Here is a 20,181-nt window from a genome sequence, read left to right on the forward strand (position 1 = left end):
GTGGGGCCTGAACTCTGGGCGTGGGTGCTGTCCCTGAGCTCTTCAGCTCAAGGCTAGCGCTCTACCACTTGAGCCACAGCGCCACTTCCGGCTTTTTTCTGTTTGCTTATGTGGTGCTGAGGAATCGAACCCAGAGCCTCGAGCATGCAAGGCAAGCGCTCTACCACTGAGCCACCTTCCCAGTCCTCACACTGAGTTTTGCATGCTCCATCAAGTGAGCTTTGAAGAAGAGGAGGAAAACCAAAGACTATTTTGGGAAGAGGGCAGCGTGTATTTTGCCAAATGGTGTCACAACACACATTATTTTTTAAACAGTATAAACCAGAAACGTGATGAGCAAGTCAAAGTTGTAATTCATAATGCTGAGCATTTGGAAATAAATTAAAACCAGGAATCTCTGAAGCCTGAATGATAGATTTTTATATATTAGACATAACAGCAAGGCCAAATAAGGGAGAATAGAAAGATTTTTGTAAGTCTAAGTAAAGATTTATTGCTATGTGAATCCAGAGCAAGAATAAGTCACTATTTACAAATGATCTAATGGAAAAGACCATTACAGATTTCTGTTACAATGGAAAATGATTTTCAGAAATGTTGATAATCTTTGATATCATGTATGGAAAAGAATTCAAAGGTACTTTCAATGGCTTCCTTTGATGTGGTCTGAAAACAAACAAAACAAAAAAAAACAAAAGTAAATAGAAGAAAAGAAGGGAAGGAAAAAAAGAGAGAGGAGAGAGAAAGGAAAGCCCATGATAGCAATGTATTAGCAATCATCTGTCAATCTTGGTGTTCTTTGCATGCTCTCTAACTTCTGATCTCATCTCTCAAACTGATATCCATCCTATTTAACAGGGCATCGCTTAAACAACTCTTCTCCCACCACATTAAGTTTTTGGCTACCTCTAAACAAATTGATCAGTTGTGTTGGTTATTATTTCTTACATTATCCTATCATCTATATATTGGGTGCTTGATATTCTAAATGGTGCCAGCTTCAAAGATAAGTGAAGCTCTCAGTTGTATTCACACTCATCCTAAAGACAAGATAATAATTGAAGAAGTCAATTAGATTACAGAGGACAAGTGAGTTAATAGACACAATGGATGGGAATGTATTTGTGTCAGAAGTTTTTCAAATTCATCAAGTCCAGAAATACTTCTCTGATACAAGCAGGGTATAAACTGAGGAAAATTGAACTGAGGAACATGTACAATTGAGGCATTGCCTATCAGCATTGCCTATAAGATTGTATGCAAGTGAAAATTCATTTAAAAAGAGAAAATGAGTTAGAGATTTATATGCTAAGCTATTTGAACTTTAAATGGAGAGCTTTGGGAAGGCACTTAGGGCTGTGGAGAAAGGGAGTGTCTTGATCAAAATCTGCTGTGTAAAAGGTCACACTCGAATTAATGTGGAAAATAGATCTCACAGGAGGCAGGTGTGAGCTAGGAAAAGTAGTTAGGAAGCGCTGGGTGAGTAATTTACCTGAGAAGAGATTCAGAACTAAGATGAGGGGTTAAGAAAACTATAATTTGTGAGGCGGTAAGTGGCAGAACCTTCAGATTTATGGACAGAATCACACCTGTAATTAAGAGATAGGCCAATTCCAAGATTCTAATTTATGAGTCAATGGCAAATTGGTCACTACAATAGACAAAAAATTAGAAAAAAAATAATTTCAGGGTGTCGGGTCTTCGTCCATCCCAAGAAAGACTGGCGGGATCTGAGGAAAGGTAAGTGTGCTGCTTGCCCTTTCCCCAGCCTCCCTTAGCCCAGGAGACAATCAGATGCAGCTGGGAGTCAAGTCAAGCAGGAACTCGTTTATTAACACACAGCAAGCACTTTTTAAAGCAAAAAAGACCGGGTAGTATGGGGAGGAAAAGGAACCAACCAATCACTGTAAAGGTTACACCTTATCATGTACCTAAGCTTCAAGGAACTGTTTAAGCACTAAATGTAAACAAATTGGGCTCTGCCCACTCAACTCCCTCTCAGCGCCATCTTTGCTGTCCATGTGCTCCACATCAGGGTAAATGGCAGAATCTAATTTGTAGCATAATGAGTTTGAGATATTGATAGGAATTCAAATCAGTTATGATCAGGAACTTGATCCATTTATTGACTACTGTGCAGTCAGAGCCAAGGCAATGTAGTACCTGGATAAAAATGCTCTCCGCCATGCTTATGTCTCACACATGCAACCCTAGATCTTTTGCAGGCTGCCAACTGAGGCTCACAGTTTGAAGCCAGCCTGGGCAGTAAGGTCTGTGAGACTCTTGTCTCCAATTAATCACCAAAAAGCCAAAAGTGAAACTGTGGCTCAATGATAGAGAACTAGCCTTTTGCAAGAACACTTAGGGACAACACCCAGGCCCTGATGATTTAAACCCCAGATACACACACACAAACACACACACACACACACGCACACACACACAGTGTAAAAATAATAACCAAAATCCAATATGTTCCAAGTGGAGTTAGGCAGATAGTGTGTTCAAATATGATGTGTATGGCTGAAGTAACAGATTGTTTGGGGGTTTTAAAAACCTCAATTTAATTTCAATCTGTTTGCTTTTCACTGTGCAAACTTGGATAACTCTGAGTTTTCCTCTTTAGTGAAATTGATAAAATATTACTTGTTCCTGGAGAAGTTTTAACCTCTAATCAGATAACTAATATAAAACACCCAAGACAATGTTTGAATCTTAACCCTTATTGCATGACACACATTTTTTTTTCTTTTTGTCCCTCTGGGTTAGGGCCTTTATATATATATTCAGTAAAAATTAAATCTGAATACTAATTTATTTTACTTGAATTTTGATTATCTGATCTTACGTTCTTTAGAGAAAAATATAAAAATACTAGCTCATACCCTGAATTTTAAAAAGAAAACACAAAGTACATGACATTACTATTACTGCCTCACTTAAAACATGAGTAGAGAGCTGGTGGCTCATTCCTGTAATCCTAGCCACTCAGGAGGCTGAACTCTGAGAATTGCCATTCAAAAACAGGAAAGTTGGTGAGACTTTTATCTCCAAATAACCACCAGAAAACTGGAAATGGAGCTATGTGGCTCAATGTGGTAGAGCAGAGCCTTGAGCGCAAAATCTCAGGAATAGTGCCCATTACTGCCAAAAAAAAAAGAACAACAAAAAATGGGTGAAGAACTCATTACTAAAAAGAGCAAAACTTTTTCTGATATGCAATTCTGATTATATTCAGAATTCAGAATTTGGAATTTAGCTGTGGTAAAAGAGATAATTTCTTCCTACCTTTTTTCCATCCCTCCTTCATTGACCTCTTTGCTTTGTGAGTTGTTGCTAGAGCTACTAGTAACTACTAAGCTTTCTTAACTTCCTGAGTTAGATCTCTCCCTTTCTCTACATTGAAGTTGCTCCTTGTCATCCTCGATGGAAGTGGGCTCTGTTCTACAAGTGTGTTTGTCTCTTGAGCATCCTTTATTCTTCATCTTTATTTATTAAGATTATTTATATTAAAAGACCCTAACTCAATAGGATTCAGTGAAAACCAACACCAAAGAAAAATGGACAGAAATATTATTGTGCAATCAAACAAATAAAATGGAGCAAATGAAAACAATCTAGTGAAAATCACAGGAACTATTACTTTAGACTAGCTCAGTCTTTAGTGCTACATCAACTTAAACAAATATTACCTTAGAGTTAGTTTAAAATAATTCTACACAACAGACTCTAATTACCTTTGAGGGTTTTGTTTAAACAACTTAGATATAATAGATCTAAACACATATATTAATCTGCTTGCATTCAGGATTTTTTTTTTGCTGGTTCTCATCTGAGAATTGCATTTTGTCTTCACCCTGGTGGCTGAGTGTGATATTATTAGAATCCTTACTTCTTTTTGTACATAAATAAATAAATATAAATCAATCAGTATTTTTGTTTAGAAGATCAAAGTTCATTTTAAGCACAGCTTCTCTTAAATGCTTTTCTAAATCATTTTACTTCCTCTTTTATATTCTGCAAAAGCCCTGAAGCTCAGTAGACTGTAACCCAGAAGAGCTTTCTCTAGGGATTGTCCATAAAGGGCTGTTTATTCACCTAAACATTGTGCCTTCATGACCCAGCTTCTCTGATTTTATTTTTTTGTGTGTGTGACCATGCAGAGGCACTGGAAAAATGCTTTCTCCTCCTTTCCTTATATATCTTCCTGATTAGGAGATGAGCTAAAAATAGTCTTGGCATTTGGGCAGGAAATATGGAAAAGGCATCTCTCTTGCATAGCACTTTCAAGTTTCTCCTGGGGTTCCCCATGATGAATGGGTTTCCGCTCGGCTATCTTTAACTCAGTATTGAATGTAGAAAAGATTGGAAAAATAATTTTAAACACGGGCCAGCCTGGAACAATTTTAAATGAAATGCAGTATATAAAATAATCTGACATTTCAACATTGTAAGATAATAATTTATGTATCTGTTAACTAAGATGGTATAATTATTGTTTTCCAGATGGCTTAAAAAGAAGCATGAAATACAACCTCTAACCTAAGAGAGGATACAATCGACGTTATTTAACTGTATTAAAGTAACAGCTAAGACACACCTGGTGTCACACAAAAGCTGACCTAACCTTAACCTGTAGTCACACCAGGATGTCACATTCCTATAAAAGCCCTAACATTCCAATATAGAATTTATAACACTAGACTTTGATAATGCCATTATATTCCATCTGCTTTCCTTACTTGGTAGATTTTTCTATTTTTTAAATTTCCTATGGTTTGTTTATGTTGATTGTCCCAATGATTTTAATCGTGTGTTTTAACAGTTGGTATTTAATTGAAATCAAACTCAACTTCATCGGTAATGAAACTATTAAACACGGTCATGTTTAGATGATGTAAAATTTGACTCTAAACAAAGAGAGTTTATTGCCAGTCACAGCAATCTGGTACCCAATGATCTCTGTGCATTGCACATTTAATTAGAGTGAAAACTCATTAAAGTATCTGGGAATATTAAGATGATGCTATGATTCTAAATTGCTGTTTGCAGCCTTTTGAAGAACAGTTGGCAGAGAGTGCCAGCATCTGCTTCAACTCTGTCTCTTTCCCCAACAGTCAGAAATATTTGGAAATATACTTGTGTGGGACATAATAATGTAAAAAGGCCTGGGTAAAAAAAGTGATCAAGTACTAAGCCTTGTTCACAATAACATTTTACAGAAATGAAACATAAAAAGCAATGAAAATTTCTGTTAAGTTACTACAACAGAATCATCACAAATAAATTATGTTAGTGCTAATTGTTTTTTAAATTTTCCTCTGTGTTAATGCTTCATGTTCAAACTCTTCACTATTTCATATGGAAAATTCCCATTAAACAGCATGGAAAATCTATTGGAAAATAGAATCCCAGATATTGGCCTGAAAAAATAAATATGTTATTTGCCTCAAAACATTTTAGAAACATTTTGTCTTTAATTTTTGAATTTCATTCTGCTGTCACTCCAATTTGGATTTGAAGGGTTTGGGAGATCAAAGGGAAAAATGAAAGAGAATGAAACATGTCTTCCAGATATAATTGGTGTTTCAGAACAGATACCAGAAACAGCTGTTTAATAATGTCACTACCCATTTGAATATATTTTAGTAACTAACACTTTCAGGATGACAATCCCACACAGATGACAAATATGGGGTAAGGTGACACATGTAATGTATTTGGTCTAGTGATGTCTAAGCTCCAATGTGTTATGTTTCTGAAGTAAATTTACATATCCATTTACTAATGAAACTTTAAAGCACACACACAAATAAATGAAAGGAAATAACTTTTCATCAGGGTAAAAGATCACTTAACCAGACATAAGAAATGCCCGCCCAAGCTTCTTAATTCAGTTATTTTTGTGATGGTAATGGAATTTGAACTCAAGGCCTTTTTTAATCATTATGACTTAGATCCACCACTTTAACATTTAAAATTATTTATGAAAATGTACACTAAAGCTATTTAAAGAAAATATTTGACATTGGTTTTGTTAATAAATATTGACTTTGAAATCTGTATAATATTTCTATGTCAACTAAGATGCCATAAAAGCTAACTGTTTTTCCCTAAATGACTTATCTAGAATGAACATATAACCAGAGTAACCAGACTTAATCATAATTTTTTTGACCTTTGCACAATTTAAAAGCATACTCTAAAGAAGGATACCATTTGGGTTCACATTTTATAAATTAAGAAAAAAATAAATGAAAATTCAGGAGTGTTAACTTGTAGTTCCAGTTTTACAGAGTTAGACAAAGTTATCCAGGATACAAGGTGATGTTTATTTCCCAAACTAAGAAGGCATCTTAATGCAAATAGTCCTATTAATGATTCTTGATTTTAAAGTAATGAGGCCGCATATTCATGGTAACTACCATAGTCACTCTATAATATCTAGAGGGTGTTTTGTGCTCTGTATTAGAGTATTTCATTGGGTGCTCTGAGAAGACCTCATGACCAGAGAATACCAGAATCTGTAATTATCCTTAGGACCAGTATCAGAGGAATATTGAGTTTTGAAGAGATATTTTTTTTGGAATTTTCCTCACTTTTAAGTTCAAGGAAACTTTGCACCCATTGGTGAACCAATAATGGCCCCTAGAGATTAACCAATATTCACTGGAAGTAAACTGAGATGCCAACCTCAAATTCAATCTGTCTCTTTGAAAACACTGATGATCAAACTTATTCAATAACACCCCATTACCTGAACTAATTTCTGAAAAATAATTAGAAAGGAAAGGAAGAATGCATTTTTTTTCTGTAGACCTTGTCCTATAACCACAGGTTATACATGTTCCACTACATGAGCCGTACCCTTAAGCCCCAAACAAATGAATATGAAAAGAGGTTAGAAAGCAGGAACATGATCTTGCCCATTTAACCAATAAAGAAGACAAGAATATTAAATGCTAAAATAAACATTTTTGAAGACATTTTTCACATGTTTTATTCCCTCCTGAGGGAAAATGATTAAGACATTTAGTTTAGATTAGGAGACCCTGTGGCCAGGGGTCCCCATCATAGTACTCTATAACTGATCATAAAAAGAAGATTAAATAAAACAGGTGCAAACACTGAACACATACAATGCAAGAGGTGAGAAGCTTTTATCCAGCATAAGGCCAGTGAAGTATGATTCAGAAATTGACAAAACACAATTCATTTTTTCCTTACTGTTGAATAGTAGAAACATTTGGGTACACATAATATCCCTTTGTCAGCATTTAATATATTTTGTCTTTTTGTGGAAACCATTCTATTCTAATCTATGCAGAAGAAAGAACTGAATCTGCATTTGGCACCTATAAAAATTAGCTCAAGTTTGAACAAAGATTTTATTAAAGACTTAAATCTGTGCAGCTACTAAAAGAGAAGGCAATTCCTCTTGATACTAGTCCAGACAACAACTTTTGGGGGGAAGATGATGCTTGAGGTTATATTTGAGGTGATGCTTCAAGTCATGCCCAGACATTTTATCCAAAAGTTAGGACAGATTGTCTCAGCTGTAGCTACTTAGGTGACACTAAATTTTAAAAATGAATTGCAATTTGTAGAATGAGCTCATTTAAAAAAATGATGTTTACTAAATTGTTACTACTTAAAGAGAATTTATGAGAAATTCTCAGATCATACAACCTGACTTATAGATAGTTTTGTAAAATGTACAAATTTGGTAAGTGGTTCTTTTGTTTTAGGTGGACTTGAAGTAGGGTAAACAGTAGAGGATTGCAAGAGCTTCTCATTCCCCTCCAGTATGTTAATTGCAGAAAGACAGACAGAGTGAGATAGAAAGTTACACACATTACTGTTTATTATAGAAAATAATTAAAAGGGAAAAAGGGAAAGGTAACAATGTAAAGGTAATAATGTAAGACCTATACTAGGAAAAAATCTCCAATCACCAGACATGGGCTTAGAAATTCTTCCCCCATGGGGTAGCATAATACATACTTCCACTCTAATATCCCTCAGGAATCAGGAATTTTAAGACAAACACATTTGAAACTTTTAACAGAGGACTGTCCAGAAAAGCATCTTCCTCTAGAAGCACCCATGACCACTGAAACTCAGGATTCTTCTCAGACTCACATCTATATTCTAAATTTTGTTGAACAATTTTGACATGCTAGCATGGCTTTCTCAAATTACATCTTCATGCCAGCAACAGATGCTCATATAATCTGTAAATATTTAGTAGAATACAGTAAGGGAGAAAAAAACAATGAAAGAGAATGGCTATAGGGAGGTTTGGGCTCTAAGGATGGTCAGGGAGATTGCTATCAGAATCAGAAGACATATAAAGCAAAATCTCAAATACATGAGAGTCTTAATGATATTGCAGAGGATGTTACTGTGGTTTGACAGACCTCTCGTGTGACTTTCCTGGTCTACGAGCTTGCTAATTATAAATGTTGGCAAAGAAAGGAGTCAGTTTGGCTGGGACTAAGCAGGAATTTAGTCTGAAATATGTTGGCAAGACATTCTGGTGGTGCTTTCAATTTTAGGTGATTTGGAAATCCATCCCAATATAGTAGAGTTCTGAGTGTAAGTGTGGCAGGTTTTACTTGTAAAAAAAGAAAGAAAGAAAGAAAAAAAGGACATTCGTGTTGGCTGAATTTTCTTCTTGCCATATTTCTACATTGAAATTCTACAATAAAGTAACTCAGTATTTCATACCATTTAGTGGTAAAAAAATATTTCAAATGGGGCAACAAAGGGCAAATGAGGGAAAATAGCTCTAATCCATTCTGACTTATAGTCTGATAAAGAGAAATTTGTATACTCAGAGAAAGAGATGCCTATGAAGAGAGAACAGATTCTGTGAGGCCTCCATAGGAAAGAAGGTATGGAGGAGAGCCCTCGGGACAAATAAAATGGCTGATAATTTGACCTTGGACTTGGCTAGATGATGTTTCTTTCTCATTAAGCTATTGATCTCCTGTTTGATTATAGAAACTTGGTAAGCCAGTGAATGTTATATTTATTAGAAATGTAAGCGTAGAGGTTATACATATACAGATAAAATGGATATACAGAAATATTGGTGAATGCTAAGGATCATTCAGTTACCAACATATGTTAGGAAATTAGCCATATGTAATTTGTGAAAGCACCAGGGAAAAGACTATGGTTCCAGGAAAAATACTAGCAAGATGTTTTGTCCATGCTGATGTTTCTTTAGCCTAGGCTAAAATGCAGATTCCTTTTCTTGTCCAAAACACGCTATGCTTGTTTATTTATTTCTGCTTAATGAATGTCTTTCACTAATGGAAACTATGAATTAGTTATTATACACAAATATTGGAACCAAATAGCCTCAGATTAGATTTAGTTCACCTTGTCCCTTTTCTTAGACAGCCTCACTAGGAATATATTCACAGAGTGACAGCACGGGCAGGATCTTTGCAGTGAGTTTTTAAAAGTTTGGCTGCATTCCAGAGATCAATGTAGAAATTAATTGCGTACAGTTTCTGACACACATCTCCTCGTCAGCACTGATTTTTTTTTGAACAGCCATTGTAATAGGGTAGGCACTGCTTGCCAAGGTGAGGGGCTTGACAGGTTTGCAATTAGAGTATGAGGCATGACTTCTTTCTCTTAGCAGTCAATATACACTGTAAAATTACACGCAGAATCATATTAACCACAATGTTTTGCAAGAATTATTTAATATTCCATTGTTTAACCTTATTATCATTATTTTCTTTTCTTTCATAATAGACTAGAAAATGATTGCACATGTATTTCTGAGCTTCGCAATTTTTTTGTGTGTGCTGTGTGCGAAGTTGTACTTGTAATTTAATCACCCTGGAAATTGTGGAAAATGGAATTTTTATGAAAATAAGGTGTCTAGTGACATAAATAATCTTTGTAGAATTGAGTAATTTGTAGCACTTAAGGCATTGCCTATGGTGAACTTTAACTCAAAATGGTAACAGAAAGATCACCCTGCCCACTCTGCCCTCCAGAGATTTAAAAACTTGCTCTAGGCTACAAACTATCAAAGATAAATTGTGTTTGTATTATGTTTGATTAAATTTGTGAGATATTAACTTTGCATCAATCATTATCCCATGTAAACTTGCATTTTATTTATTACTAATTCTGATCATATAAGCAGATAACATTTATGATACACAAATATTATTGTCCTTAATTGTCTCTAATGTGTATCTTCTTGTGTACACATACACAAGCATTCCAATTTTAGAGTTTTAACACTAATGCTTATGAGGAATAGCTTATACAAAGAGAATCAGGTTTATAGAAAAAAATGAACTGTAAGATAAAAAAATTCTTATACAAAATGCAAATGCCAATGATATATGTCCAACAATACAGAGAGCTCACAACTGTGGGAAAGAAGAAAATACAAAACTCCAATGCAAAACTATCTGCATTAAGCTGATATCTTTAAAAAGCTTCTCTGTATTTAGTAGTGTCCTGAACTGGCCCTGGTGTATCAAATGGACTGAAACATAAAAAAAAAATGTGTAACAAAGAAGTGAAAGAAAAATAATTTTGTATGGCACTTAAAACTGGCAGGCTAAGGTAGGGCTCACTGTAGTCCCAGCTACTCAAGAAGTCAGATCTGAGAATCTTGGCTCTAGCAGGATCTGTGGATCTAGCCCCAGCATGAAACTATGTGAGAATCTTATTTCCAATTAACAACTAAAAAGCTGGAAGTAGAGCTGTGACTCAATTGAGCAAAATAGGGACAGTGTCCAGGCTCTGAGTTAATGCCCCAGGATCAACACACACATACACACACACACACACAACTTATCTCACACACACAACTTATCTTACAGAATCTATTTATTCAAGAATATTTCAGACATTGATTATAAATGCACAATGCTTATGTTCCTTTAATCATGAACATGTATTTTCATGATGTATAAGATTTCTCACTATAAGCCACAATAAAATCTTTTTTTAAATTTCCTAGTGTTGACCCCCCCCCAATAGATGTGGGAAAAGAGAATGTATCTAAAATATTTCCCTGGACATCTCTGGGTGCCAGAGACACTGGATCTTTGTGTCACATTTCTTCAGTAATACTAGAATTTGGTCTTAAGAAAAGTTTACAAACCTGTATTTTAGCTGTTTTATATCCCATTTTGCTGCTAATAGAACCTATTAGCAATTCCTTTAAAGAGAAATTGTAACTCATGGATGGGGTGACATTGATCAAGGTTCATTGTACTTACAAACTGACATGTTGAATTGAAACCCCTTTCAACTACTAATTAAAGATAATTTTTTTAATTATGGGAGTAATTATAAGAACTACTCAAAGAAAACAGACAATAGCCTGCTAACTGTATACTGTCCAATTACCAGTCAAGACATTGTGTAATTGCTACAAGATGAATTTTAATCAAATAATTATGCATCGGTATGACTGTCAGACAAATGATGATTACTGATTCCTGCAAAACGGAAATTGAATCAACCACATGAAAGGGAATACTATACCCAAGTGAACCTAACCTTTACAAGAGGACAATGGGGATCTGTCCATTTCCCTTATTCTTTCATTTTTCTTCTGCACTTCAACCTTGTGCTAGTTTATCTTTGTATTTTGGAGTGTAATACCTTTAGTGAAAAAATAAACTCATCTTGTAAGATATCTTATATTCGTTACTGAGATTTACCTGAGATAAAGCCATAAGATCTTATAAATGCTACTGCTTTTTATATTCCAGAAAATGCTCAATAAAGTTTATGTATGTCATTACGGACCAAGGCTACAACAGAGTAGCCTTTATTTGTGTCAAACTTTTAGTCCAAAGGAGAAAATCGAAATAAATTGTTTTTGTATTTTTGAGACAAAAGTCACAATGCCAAACCGATATTTGAATAGATAACATTTAGCCAAATCAACATCTCTAAACTTCTCTGGCCACGTGAGGTAATTGCATGTATCATGAGTCCTGTGTGGCCTGCATGGAAGCAAAGCAAAGCGATTCAGGCATCTCTAGTTCTACTGAAAACTCCAGTGACTTTGTTCCAGAGCAGCACGGCTCCCTGATTATGTTTCTGCGTCCTCTGAGATTGTCAGCCAAAGTGTGTGGGATATGTGCTGTGGTAAGATTTCACTGAAATGTATAAATAAGGATTTTCATCACTTCCAATTCCCTTTTGTCTAGGAACTATTTGCTATGCATGGCTTAGGTGTGCTGCATGAAGCATGGCCAATATTCATGGAGAGGAGCCCGGGATCCTCTGCATCCTATTTCCCAGAGTAGAAGAGCTGGTTATATCAAGGCTGCTGTGAACTTCAGTGGTTCCCTGATCAGTGGAAACAAGGATGCTTTATATGGTTCCCTGAAGAATACAAATGTCAGCTAATATGGTCAGAACAATAGAGTTAATTCTGCATGGAGTGAAGACCTGAAGATGTTGGACGTGGCCAGAGAGCTGTGTTTCTTGGTGCCACTTTCCTGAATAGCAGTTGTCAGTCTGGTGGAAATTCTGGTTGCTCATCTACTTTCTGGGCCCTAGGATCATGGTTGACTTGTTATGGTTACATGTGATGTGTGATGTGTGATGGCGCAGCAGCCTCTCCAAGTGATCACAGTTACTTGATGAAGGACAGAAAGGTGACTTTAATACTGTGCACCAATCCAGCAAGAGCAGGTCCCCAACCAAACTGGACTGGGCTGCATGAGGGAGGGGCTGCAGGAAAGCTGTCATTGTGATTCCACACATCCCGCCAGGATCACAAGATTCTGGCACTCCCCCAGTGTTTTCATGTTTCCCTCTGACCAATGGAGTACAAGAATTGAGTCCACACCCACATTCCACACTACCTAAGATCACTGATATTTTCTCTGCTGTTTTATCCTACTATTAGCAGTTTAAGGAGTTAGAGGTGCGGAGTGGTGAGTGAGAGAATAAAGGTCATTCTTTTTTTATTTGTCCTAGGGCTTGGGCATGGTCCCTGTGCTCTTCAGCTCAAGGCCAGTGCTCTACCTTTTAAGCCACAGAGTCTTTTATTGGTTTATTGGAGATAAGAGTCTCATGGACGTTCCTGCCAGGACTGGCTTTGAAATGCAATCCTCAGATCTCAGCTTCCTGAGTAGCTAGGATTACATTTCAGAAATACAATAGAAAGTAGAAACAATTGGTACTGATTTCAAGAATAAAGGTGACTAGGGAGGTTGAGCATTTCTTCATGTGTCCATTGGCCATCCTTCTTTCCTATTCAGAGAAGTTTCTCTTTAAGTCAAAACAATATTGAGATACCACCTCGCCCCAGTTAGAATGGCTATAATCAAGAACTCTAATAACAACAGATGCTAGAGGGGATTTGGCCGAAGGGAACCTTACTGCATTGTTGGTGGGAGTGTAAACTTGTTCAACCACTTTGGAAAGCAGTATGGAGGTTCCTCAAAAGACTCCACATAGAGCTCCCCTATGACCCAGCAATCCCACTTTTGGGCATTTACTAAAATGTTCACAAACAAGACCACACTAAAGCTACCAGCACAACTATGTTTATTGCAGCCTTATTTACCATAGCTAAGATATGGAACCAATCCAGATGCCCCTCAGTAGATGAATGGATCAAGAAAATGTGGTATCTATACACAATGGAATTCTATGCCTCCATCAGAAAGAATGACATTGCCCCATTTGTTAGGAAATAGAAAGACTTGGAAAAAATTATATTAAGTGAAGTAAGCCAGGCCCAAAGAAACATAGGTCCCATGGTTTCCCTTATTTTCAATAACAAGTATATGTCTGAGTCAAGCAGAAAAGGTCAGATAAGTTGATGTTAGGGAAATGAACCCTAAGATATGTATTCAAATGTTTTTTTCTTTCATGTGATGGTTTCTAACATATTTATAAGATGATTTCTTTGTTGCTTTGTATGTCCCTCCCCCACCGTATAACCCCTGCTTTCACTGTATTTGATGTCTGTATAATTTGTGGAGGGGAAGTGGAAAAAACAAATCGTTTAAATAGGGATACAGGTGGACCCATCGCAACAATGAGATGTACAAGTCGTTATGTCGAAAATGAACTTTACAACTTTGGTGGGGGGGGAGGAGGATTGGTGGGGGGAGGTAGGGGAAAGATGGGATGGGAAGGGGAAACAAAGGAGGAGGTTACAATGCTTGATAAGAAATGTACTCATTATCTTGCCCATGTAATTGTAACCTCTCTGTACAGTATTTTCACAATTAAAAAAAAGAAGAAAAAGAAAAGAATAAAGGTGATTTTAGAGAGCCTGGGAATGTGTATCCCTCCCGCACCGATGCCTTCCCAGTGCTAGGATGTCTGAACAAACAAGATGAAAAAAATAATTAGCTGCAGGAAAGAAATGATTGCAAGAATACCACCAGAGGGATCTGAGTAAAATAAGAAAATTCAAAAGGGAGGTTATCTCCAAGACAAACACTGCTGGGGACTGTAAGTCAGCTGATGGTGGGGCCAATAACCATGAAGACTCTGAGCCTCCCCAGCCTATATGCGCAGTCAAGAGTTGCCAGGGTCAAGAGTATCACAGGTCCCAATAATACTGAGGACCTGGAAAGGCATTACCAACACCTGGTTGTCGCGACCGCCTCGACCCGCAAGGATGACACGACAACAGGTTCTTCTTTCAGATGGTTTATTCAGGACCTTGTTTACAGCTTCTTTTTTCCTACTTTTCTCCTGCCCGCTTCTTCCTGCTTCTTCCTGTTTCTCCTGCTTCTCCTTGTTTCTCCTTCCCATACGCCCCCACGCTCCGGTTATAAGCCTCCTGGATGGCCAATCCTGAAGCGCTATGTGGCATATACTGATAGGGCTGCAAACACGGAAGCAAACTAGGAGCCAAGTCATAGCCATATAAGGAGTTGTTTTTTACAGAGAGCACTCGTCACCGGGAAGACGGAAGGCGGGAGCCCGCGCCATCTTAGGTCGCAGCCGCACCACGCGGCCCTGCCATTTTAGCTACAATGTTGCTTTTGCAGCCGTCTTTGGTGGAGGCTCCGGCAGCTCTCCAAACCTGGTTCTTGCCCTGGACTCCAGCAGAATACAAAAGCAGTGGCTATGGAGTGAGCTTGATTACTGAAGCAGGAAAAGAAAGACCTGCAAGGTCAATTGGGGAAAGAGATTGAGAAGATGGCCTGGGTGCAGGAAGCCCTGAAAACAGAGCTGAAACTCCACCAGCTATGATGTTGGTCATAGAAAAATTTGACTTTCAATCCACTCTGGTCCACATGCAGCAAGAGGCCAATGAAAGAGCACTGGAGCAGGAGGGTCTTGCAGTGCATCCCAGAGCTAGAGATGACATTGTCTGCAATCTCCACCATGCAGAATGAGACCAACAAGGGCAATCTAGAGCTCATGAAAACCCTGAGTGACGTGAAGCTACAGCTCCAGGAAGAGGCCAGAATCTATGAAGACCTGGAGGGAGAGGACACTGAGCATCAGGAGAGGCTGGAAGTGCTTCTGACATAGAAGACCGACATGAAGATCAAAATCCCTAAGTGTCAACAAGCACTAGTGAAGAGTTAGAAAGACAACTAAATAACACGAAAGAATTGGTGACAACCTTAAAGTTGGAGAGAGACCCCTCTGCGGAGGGCCTGAGGGTGGAGAAGGTGAAGAAGATCCAGTAGCTCTTATAGCAGGTGAGCCAGCTGAGAGAAGAGAAAGAGCAAGGGGTGAGGCAAGTGTTGGATCTAGAGAGCAAACTAGTAGAGCTGAGAAAGCCCCTGTCAGAGCCACAGCCTGAATAGCCTCCTGCAGGGTTGTATCACGCTGAGCAGCAGCTGCAGGCCCAGACCCTGCAGTTGCAGAAGGAGCTCAAGATCCTAGAGGGGCAACTTCACATCCAGGTAATGGAAAACCAGAACCTTGACCTCCAAAACCTGGAGAAGCAGTGGTGGCTCTGGATAACCAGAGAAAGAGGCAGAAGAATGGAATCAGCATGCCCAAGATTAGCTCCAGATTTGACAATGGAGAAGGAACAGGAGAGTGAGAGGCACACTCAGGCACAACCCAGAGCTGACAGAGGAGCTGACCCAGTTGCAGGATACCTTGCAAAAGTTGAGTGGTGAGAAGGAGGAACTCCCCAGCTCCTACACTCAGAGCAGCAGGAGAAGACAAACCTGCAGGAGAAGCTGGACCAGCTAGAGAAGTTAGGAGAAGGAAAAGAGATGGCTGAGTTTGACAGCCAAGTGGCTGAGAATCTGCAGAACCAGGACCTGGTGCAGCTGCAGGAGTTTAGAGCCACCTGTGAATAGCACATGTCCAGCCATCAGCTGACCACGGGGAAGAAGACCTTGCAGTCACACCAGCTGCTGCAGCTGCTGAGGCAGGAGCAGGTGCAGAGCAAATTGGGGGCCCAGATAGAAAGGGAGAAGTTACACTCGGAAATGCCTGGAAGCAACAAGACATGAGAATGCACAGCTGTGGGCCCACAGCTGAGCTCCCTGGCTTTCCCTAAAGTAGGTGGAGGAGTGAGCAAAGAAGACGAAAGGAATGAGAAGGAAACTCCCCTGTGGGACTGTCCCAGAGGATGTAAGCAGCCCGCATCCCAGGTGGGAATTTTATCTGGAAGCAATATCCATTGCCGATTCCAAGAAGGCGAGGATCAGCTGGCAGCTGTAGGAGAAGCAGGCCTGCTGTGGGCACCTGAGCCAGCTGGTGGCCCAATGCCAGAGAAAGCTGGAACAACAAGTCCCCTTCCCCAAGCGCTGGCTCCATGGGCTGTTTAGGAAGAGGAAGCTGGACACACAGGCTCCCAAGAAGCAGCTGAAAATCTGCATCCCCCATGACTTGACCCACAAGGTAGACTCCCAAAGTCCAATGGATGACCTCCACCATCGCTACCACAAGCTGTTCCAACAGGTGACCGCCATCAAAGAGACAATCGTGTTCTACAAAGCACAGATGGAGAAAGACGAGTGTGTCAGTCTGCTGTCCCAGGAGAAGAGGAGCAAGAGGAGGGGAGCTGAAGGAGCTGTTGGTGCGCCTTGCCAGGGAGGATGCAGAATGCCAGGCCCATGCTGTCCAGGCCCCCTCAGAGCTTTCTGGAAGTTATAAGGAACAGCAAAGTGTTTGTTTTGTCTGTCTTGGGGCTGGAACTCTTGCCCTGGGCATTGTTCCTGAGCTCTTCAGCTCGAGGCTAGCGCTCTACCACTTGAGCCACAGCGCCACTTCCGGTTTTCTGAGTGGTTTATTGGAGATAAGAGTCTCGCAGACTTTCCTGCCAAGACTGACTTTGAATCGCAATCCTCAGATCTCAGCCTCCTAAATAACTAGGATTACAGGAGTGAGCCACCAGCACCGGGTGAACAGCAAGGTTTTGAATACATGCAACCTGAAGACAATGGGAAGCCAGTGTGTGTGGAGAGACAAGGGCGCTTGGGCCAGTGGAAAACCCCACTATATAGTAGATGGGGGTGCTGCTTCTCCATACATACCCATACATCCCCAGCCCCATCGTGAGCTTGCAGGCTTGGGTGAAGAGCCCTGCCTCAGGCTTTTATGAGACTGGTGCAAATGATGTGTTTGGGATAATTAATAACTAAAGGCCTGGCAACCACCATCCTGAGAAGCAAGCTCCTTCCTGTCTTCTTGGATCACTTTGGGACTTGGCAGCTGGGTGGCATTCTCTCAGGCCTTGTTATAATGAGAGATTAGACAGGGTAACTGGAGGCAGACAGAGCAGAGGCTGATGGGAGGTGGCCCAATCTCTAGGGTCATCTAAGAGCCCATTGCCAGGGGAGGAATCCAGGTGATGGTTATTACAAAGAGAAAATTGGTTTGCAAAGAAAACTGGGAAGTGATGGCATACTTTTCACTTAGCATATTGTATCAGTGATTTTTTTATATATGATTTCCATATTAGCACACTCACTATATTATTTTTGATATATGCTTATGCTGATTTATGGGCAAATTTTTACAAGTCTTTGAGTTTTAAGAGAAAAATTATATTATTCCCTCAAATGAGTTGTTTCATTATTTAACATGATATGTTGGTGCATTTATGCTTTTTTTTGGCTGGTCATGGGCCTTGAACTCTGAGTTTGGTTGCTGTCCCTCAGCTCTTCAGCTCATGGCTAGCAGCGCTCTAACACTTGAACCACATCACCACCCCAGCTTTTTCTGCTTATCTGGTACTGAGGAACAGAACCCAGGGCCTCATGCATGGAAGTCAAGGACTCTACCACTGAGCCACCTTTCCAGCCCCACATTCATGTTTTTAATATTCTTCACCAGCAACGCTGAATTTTCCTTTTTATGTTTTAACAAACTACAGTGGTACACTGCAGTTTCACCTCAGTGTTATACTGAGGTGAAAAAAGCGATATTAACTAAAAAAGAAGAAAAGGTGATTAAACCTGACAGTATGGAAAAAAGAAATAAAATTAATAGAATAAATGGAGGTGTCCTCTATAGAAACACACACCCAAAAGTGCAGAAAAGAAAGGCAGAATAATAAAAAATTATGATTACAGAAAGTCTATAAGGAAAATATAAACACATCAATTTTCACTTAGAATCAATTGTTTTAAGTGATAAATGTGGCATATTTTTCATGAATTCAAATAAAATATCAAAATTAAAAAATTGAGCTGATGCTATGAATATGTCTTGGAAATTCAAAGGAATTAAAATACCAAGTTAGGGTCAGATATGTTGCAACAAAGAGTGTTTTGTTTTTGTTTTTGCTTGTCCTTCCTGCAACAGTAATTGTAGAAATAAGTATTTATAATGAAAGAGAAATATGTCACTCATTTGATTGTTCAATCACAACCCCAAAAGATGAATGGCGGTGCACATTTTGAGTTTTCTTTTTTCTTTCTTTTTCCCCCTGCAAGGCAGGACCCTTCCCTGAGAGTCATCGACTGTGGATGCTAAAAGTAAATCAGAGCTATTGATTTTTGTCAACAGACTTGAGAAATTTGTGATTTCAAGATCAAATGAAGATGTAGCCAAAACTAGTCCCATAAGAGATGAAACAGGTTAAGAAAGTGTTGCTCAGATTTTGATTAGTGTGAATTTTACAATATTCTCATTTTTCCTACTAATTAGACTGTGATAATTAGTGTCAAAATATACTTTTATAATGTTTATTTTACTTAGAAATTTTACATGAAAATATGTTGAAACACTTATAATTAAAATATATCATTTAAATAATAAAAATATGTGAGAAATTGTGTCTGAGTCATTTAAGACAATGTAATAATGTGGGGGGTTCTTATTATTTATGGTCTTATAGCAATTTAAAATTTTAATAAAACTCTCCCTCTCAGTAAACCAATAATTCACATGATGTTTTACAGATCTTCAGGGTTTGCCTGTCAAGAAAAAGGATTGGTTATACCCAAAGGGCTTTAGAAACTGTTAGTAATAAGACCATGGTTGAGGCATGAGGACATAAGAGAAACAAAAATAGGGTTGTTTATAGAAGAGTTCATTGATACAGAATTATTACAGAGAGCTGAACATCTTGGCAGTGACTGGGAACTTGGTGCAAATATGTGTTTAGACTTCACCTTATTAGGTCTTTGTTTATTTGTTTGTTTGTTCCTTTCTGTGCTGGATCTAGGGTTTAAACTCTGGGATTGGGCTCTGTAGTTTAGTTGTTTTGTTCAAGGCTGGTGTTCTACCACCTGAGCCACAGCTCTACTTTTTTTTTGCTGGCTCATTGAAACCAGAGTCTCAGAGGTTTTCCTGCCTAGTCTGCCTTTGAACTGCAATCCTCAGACCACTGTCTCCTGAGTGGCTAAAATTACAGGTGTGAGCCACCAATGCTCAGCCCTCTTAGAGTTTTAAGGAAAGCAAAAATGTATACAAATACATTAAAATGACTATGGACATTGAGAAAGAAGGGAAGAAATAGCCCAGAGAATAAACATGCCTGCAATGAATGGTTGGAAAGCTTATCATAGTGTGCCTGGAAAGAGTCTAGAAAATACTCCATAAAACAAGACAAAGAAAAATTAAAGAGCTGGAATTCTTTTTTTTTAATTTAATTTTATTTTATTTGTGAACATACTGTACAGAGGGGTTCCAATTACATGGGCAGGATAATGCGTACATTTCTTACCAAGCATTGCAGCCTCTTCCTTTGTTTACCCTTCACATCCCTTCCCAGCCTCCCCCCTC

This window comes from Dipodomys ordii, unplaced genomic scaffold, assembly GCF_000151885.1.
Source record: "Dipodomys ordii isolate 6190 unplaced genomic scaffold, Dord_2.0 Scaffold70, whole genome shotgun sequence".
NCBI lineage: Eukaryota > Metazoa > Chordata > Mammalia > Rodentia > Heteromyidae > Dipodomys > Dipodomys ordii.